The sequence below is a fragment of the Pezoporus occidentalis genome, unplaced genomic scaffold (genome assembly GCF_034315485.1).
Source record: "Pezoporus occidentalis ecotype Australia unplaced genomic scaffold, CSIRO_AGI_Poc_V1 ctg4, whole genome shotgun sequence".
Lineage (NCBI taxonomy): Eukaryota > Metazoa > Chordata > Aves > Psittaciformes > Psittacidae > Pezoporus > Pezoporus occidentalis.
The window spans coordinates 11991474-11998283 of NW_026915724.1; positions in this window are offsets into that span (position 1 = coordinate 11991474).

Here is a 6810-nt window from a genome sequence, read left to right on the forward strand (position 1 = left end):
GAAGTAAAGCAAACAAACAGGAACTATTTGTATTCTTCTTACTTATGCTGGGGCTTATAATAACCCCCTTTGGAAACACTTCCGAACAGGTAGCAGCCGGCACACAGGTTTTGCCAAGGTTTTAAACTAGTCTTTACCTGTTGCAGCTGTTGGGAAATTTCTAGCTGTTGCTCGAAGTGTACTTGTACCTGCATGCTGGGATTGGGAGCGTGAGCAGGTGTTTGCAAACCACAGTTATACTGGTAACCATGCTTACTGTCTCAACTCATTACACATCATACTAGCAATGTCTGCTACCTGCAGTATCTTGCTACGAAGACTCTCATTCAATTTGTTTTACAACAGTGATCAGACCTGCTGTAAGCTATAAAAGCCTCTCCAGCTAATTTATGTGTGCAGCGTGATGCTCCTTACCCTGGAGGCCCTTTAAGATTTGACCCCTTTCACTGTTTTTGCTGCTGTCAGCCAGGACAGCAAAAGAAGAGGTGGTATGCAGGCTAAAAAGCCAAGCAGCCCTCAATCAGCCTTTTGTCTGTCATGACCAGCTTTTTTATCCAGGGGCAACAGTCTTTTTCCATTACCAGTAAAAATGAACCCCCCAGTAGGGGTGATGAAGAAACAATAAAACTAATCATTAAGCAGGCCTGCTGAGAAGTGAATTCCAGTCCCAGGTCAGATCTAATTGCATTCTGACACTGAAGCAATGGCCTGGTCATTTATATTAGCAACATCATGTTTCTTTTTATTTATTTGTCTCCATTCTGCTCTCTGTCCCCATAAAGAAAGAAATATAAACGTGTGGATCGATGAAAAGCTGTATGTAGAGATCAAAATATACATACTATGCTGTGCTGTACTTTGCAAGTTTTTAAAATACTCTATTCTTAGCCAAGATCAATTGTGGAAAACCTAAAAACAAATATAGTATTTTGGAAAATGATGAGCAACTGTAAAAAGGAGATTTAGTAAAAATTATGGTAGTGTTATGGCCTATTACCAAGTAAAACCATGTACACAGGGGAGGAAAGACAAACTTAATCATGCATATAAGCACACAATATATATACGTGGAGGTGTGATTTTTGAAACTAAGACGTTTATAGATACCTACCTTTGAGTAATTACAACAGAAATACTCTTTTGAGTTCAAGTGCAGCTCATGCAGGCACATGGCCTATGCATACATCATGAATATATTCCAGAAAATAAAACTATCTTTAGGTCCCTTTCCTCCCTTGCCACCTTCCTTTTACTCCTTTCATCATTAATGATGTTTTGCTCCTGTTTGCAATCTCAGCTTCCTCCCCGACTGTTTTTTGCCCAGACTCCTGACCAGCCTCCCAGCCTGGAACTCTTCCTTCAAGAATCTAAACAAGATGCCTTTGCATCTGACTGAACACAATAGGACTCTCTTCAAAGCCAAGCAACATTTTTCCTATCATTGTTTGCAGGGGAAGAGTCACTCTGCACTCGCTCAGATACTACGGTCAAACAAGCCTTAGTAGCTAATGGGTGGATTTGCTGTCATAAGAGGGTTTGTACAACTAACAAGATTGCTTAATCCTTTCCTAGGTCCCTCAGCATTTGTAACAAGTTTTGTAATTGCTTTTTAAATAAAATGCTCTGACCTTGGAAAATCACTTGCAAGTCAGCTCAGTCCTCTGGCTTTTTTCCCTTCATATAGCTTTTATGACCTCTCCTATCTTGATATCAAGCCATTTCTCAGAATTATCTTAGTCCAATTCTCTTGATGCTATCCAGAGCTAAAAGCCCTCAGCATGTGCTTTGGATCTATTCCGTACCTGGCTGCTGTGCTCAGAGGGGCGTTGATCAAATCTGGTAACAGCAAATCAGGGCCCAGAAAATGTATTTTTAGAACCTGGAGTTGTTCCATGTAATTGCAAGCAGGCTTTCACAACTCATTTACTGAAGAAAACTTACTTATCAGGTGAGGATGTGACTAACTTCCACCCAGATTTCATGTTGTGGTTCTTATCAAAAACACTTTGAAAGATATTTCCTTTATCCATGGAATCTGCTTTCAAAACTTGCTTTATCAAAAGCCCCAACATGGCACAGTGACGGTTTTGCCTAGTATTTGCCATGCACTTCAGATTCTAGGGTTAGCTGAGCTATGCCTGGTGGCACAGGAGCGAAGCAGGCTAGCACAGGTATGCCGCAGTTAGCATGGGTATGCCACAGTTAGCTTTTCATATTAAGCTCCATGCCACTATGAATACTGTGCTACCAGTATCCAAGGTAGCTAGTTTGACAACTCCTTTATTCCCAATAGTTTCCAACCCTGTGAACATTAATCATTGTCAGGGCACACACACATTGTCTGTTGCATTTGTGTGCACACACTTTTTCTAGTTACCTGTGGTGAATCTCTCAAAAGTAACCCATGGATGCCAGGCTGATAACCTCTGTGATGCTGCAGCACGCTCCAGCCCTCTCTGTGCAGACAGGCCATCAGAGACTGGGGGTAACACCTGGGTTCTGCTTCTGACACTGAACTGCTAGACAAATTTGAACAAATCCCGTAACTTGTGCCTACATCTGATCAGCCTATCATCTAATGTATACAGGGGAGATCTCTACTTCTCTAAGGTATTCTGTAACACTTACAGGGTGGGCCCAATCAATGTGTAATAAGGTGGAAAGGACTTGGATTTTAATCAAGAACTATTAATTTACAGAGGATCTAAATCACATCAAAAGCTACAGGCATTTCATTCCCAAGAAGGTAAACATCTAAAACGTACCCAAAACATTATAGACATTACTGAAATGTAATTAAATAGTAAATGTTATTATAGTAATAACTTAGCACTTTGCTTTCCAAGACTGAAAAAACATTCTGGTAAACTCTAATTAAGACTCAACTCATGAAACACAACCTCTTTGCAGTGAGTAGCAATATATGCGTAATGGTGTGCAGCAACATGACCCAACAGATGAGAGCAGGAAAGCAAGGAGAATACCACATCCAACCTGCAAGTTCAGAGGGAATTAGGTAAACATAAGGATCCCAGGTGGAACTGGGATTAGGGCAACATGAAGTAAATGAACTCTACTGCCAGAGAAACAATTGCAGAACACTTAAGACCAGTAATTGTGAAGAAGCTTTTTAATATCTTTTCTGGAAAATACTACCTGCATCAGCAGTGTTCCCTACGTCCTATTGAGACATGGGTACTGACTCAGGTGAGCACATGCCACCTACAGAGGAACTGCTGCTGACTGCAGCATTTGAGGGCTGCGAGACCTACCCCAGCCCCACTCAAACTTCAGAATGGTGCTAGGCAGCAAAAGCCTCTTGCACAAGGCACTTCATAGGATCCTCTGTTTTCTCAATATCAAGCTGCCTGGGACCTTTTTCTCCCATAGTCCCACATATCTCAAAACATGAGCAGAGGAATTAATTGCAAACAGGCTCTGCTCCTCTTATATCCACAACTATAAGCTAGTAATATATTTTATACCTTGCATAAGTAAACTATATTCATTTTCACCAATTATTTTCTCTTAAGCTCTATGACTTTCCCTAATCTTGATAAAAAGATTTGAAATTTTAAATACATTTAATTTTCCAGTATTTGTTGTTAGTGCAATGTATTTACTGTTGTTCCTAAAACTGCAAGCTGTATCTTAAAACTCCTTTTCCTTTATACTTTTTTTCTAAAATATAGTTGTACACCAGAAAACACTTGTTTTAATGCAAAACACACCACGTAAAACCATCATGTATTATTTATGAATAAATAATATAAATTTTAAAAATAAATGAAATAAAAAAAATGAAAATTTGCCATTTCATTATTTTTATTAACTACATAACCCATCACATATATATATGTATGTATGTATACGCAAATGTGCCTGGTACAAAAATTTCAAACACCTCCAAACTCAAGACTACTTTGACACTTCAGGCTAAGTCTGCCAGGTCTTGATTCAAAGCTCTTTGAACCCAGAGAAACTCAATTAATTGACTTTTATTGGTTTTGCTAAACAATCTTGAAAGTAGCATGAGAATATTTGGAGATAGAGCTGAATTTTTAAACACAATAACCTCCAAAGTCTGGGAAAGCCTGAGTTTGGGAATAACAAACCAAAAATTATCCACAGAAATGGTCCCATGTAGACAGAGAAAGCTATCAAATCTTTACACTCTTTCTCCAGATCATCTTACCCCCAAGAAAAATCCATTGGAAAGACTTTCCATGTACCATATAAAATCTGTTTCATTCTGGGAACATCTCACCAGCACCTCCTGTACAGACAGATGTGTCTATATACGCATAGCATATTTTTCCAGTAGTTTTCAGGAAAAAAAAACTAATTTAGTAATCCCATTGAACAAATGACAAGTCTGATTGTCTCTGGGAGAGGAGTGCAGGAACAAAGAAACCTTGTTACACCAGATTTTTAAGGTTGATTTTGTACAACCCCCACACCCTTGACAGCAATTCCTTGTGACTCATGCTCCTCTGAAAATGCTGTTATCTTATATTGAGACAATGAAATTTTATTTACTTGGTGTCTGCTTCTGCTCAGTTAGCCTTTCACAGAAACTAGAAAACAGTATCTAGATGCATTTATAAATACTGGAATGTAGCAAGAAGATTTGGGGAGAACTTATTATGGATAAATATGATGAATAAACTGAGGGCAAAAGTTACTGAGGAACTGAGGTTCCTTCCCATTCTAACTCTTCTGAGGAAACAGCAGAGAAAGAGACTTTTCAGCCTCAGTCAGAGAAAATTCCAGTTTTAGTCTCAGTTACCCCTTAGGATCCACCAGCCCATGTCCCCTAGAATACCAAATGCTCCGTCCCCAGCAGCTATGTATTACTCCACTGGGAATACAAACATGGAAAAGCCACAGCCTGTTTTACTCTCCTTACACAAGCTAAGTACTCCAGACGAACTGAAAACCAGTCACTGCAGGTCTACAACCAGAATGGTCGATTTTATAACATGATCTTGCTTGCACTGAAGACAACAGTAACCTGATTTTGGTGTGAAGGCCATTTGGGAATCACCCTTGCTGAAAGAAAAGCCAGAGGGTAAATGTCACCAGAAGCATATTCCAATACTGACTTCAAAAGGGATGATGAATAATGAAAAAGTGAGGTCTTTAAGCCTAGGTGCTCTACCAAGATTTACTGGGAAGCAGACAATCTGCTGAAGCATCCCTGTACTCCTTACCCAGCTCCAAGCTTTCAGCCCTGCTTTGAAAGAGCCAGGTTCCCTCAGGCCCTTTCCACTGCCAGAGGGAGTTCCTGAAAACTCACTGGAGCTTGCTCCCTCTTCTACAGCACCAGGTTATTAAAGGGCCTGTATTCCTCTGCCTGCCCCCACAAACATAAATCCTCATTTTACATTGCCTTTCCTTTAACACTGAACATAAAATAATGTACTTTTTATTGGAGTTTTATCTTTGCCTGGGCTTCTAACAAGCCATAGCGAACACTGTTATTACAGCCCCTTCTGGATTTAAAGGCATATAAGCTGTTTGTGCTTGGCTGCATACACTGGTATTTTTATGTTCTTACATATCTTTATCTGCACAGTATCTCTGAATACACTTACAACTGTTTCAAAAAAACTAAGCCTTCATTCAAATAAAACTGCAGAGAAGCGATCTGTTACGTGCATGTTTCTTCACCACTTGAACTCTCACGTTCAGCAAGGGCTGGAGTGTTTAATTTAGGCCGTTTGTTTTAATTTGGCCATTACAGTTAAAAGGCCATGCCCTAGATTTGGCCCTGTGAAGAGGTGGTTTGCTCCAGTTTAAATGGGTATGAGGCATAGCATTTACACATCATAGAAATGCTTCTCTCGTCTTTTTCTTTTTTTTTTTTCTTTTTCCTAATGTAAATTTTGCAATACTAATTCCTTTCGTAAGAGACGTATGGGTAAGTGGTGGTTTACAGTTCGAGCCTCCCCTGGTACCCATATATATTTATTGTTTCTTGCCCTTTTTCAAGGCACAGATGAAATTCATCTTCCGGGGGGGGGGGGGGCGTGGAATGGATGTGGAGGGGCGACCATCATCTTTAAAGTATAAATGTGAAGAAAACGAAAACAGATGCGTGGAGAGGAAAAGAGACGCTGGTGGGAACACGGCAGGGCTGGAGCGCGTTTTCCCTGGGGGACGGCCGCGCTCTGCTCTTCCCCGGGACGCCCCGCGGGCGGATGGCTCCCCTGCGGACAGCTTCCCGAGAGGAGAGGACGGTGGGAGGCCGGAGGGGAGAAAGGCAGACTGGGAACCGGCCTCGCTCCCCAGCCAGGCGCACGGCGACACGAGCGCGCTGTCCCCTGTCCAGTTCAACCCCAGTCCCTTCCATTCAGGGAGGAAAACGTCTCCCGGGTGGCAAGCAAGATGCCCCCGAGCTGTTCGCTCGCCCAGGGCTCTGCAGCGGTGCAATGTCAGCCTGCCCCAGCGGGCACCGCAGTGCGAGGACAAGGCTTTGCACGCCGAGCGGGCGGCCGGCAACGGGGAGGAAAAGGGGGAGGAGGTGCCGGGAGGGAGACCGGGAAACTGTAACTCATTGTGGATGGGCTGGACTGGCCGGGGTGGCGAGCGCTCGCAGGCCAGCACATCCATCAACCTGCCGAGCGGCCCGACAGGCTGGAGCCGCGGCTGCTCCCTCTCTCCCCGTGTCAGCCGTGATCCAGCCCAACTGCGCCGAGGCGGCGCGGCACGGCTAGGCGAGCTCTGGTCAGCGTGAGCCATCGTGCCGGCAAGCTCGGCCACGGCCAGCTGTGCACCCCGGGTTCCCTGCGTGGCTCAGCACCCCTG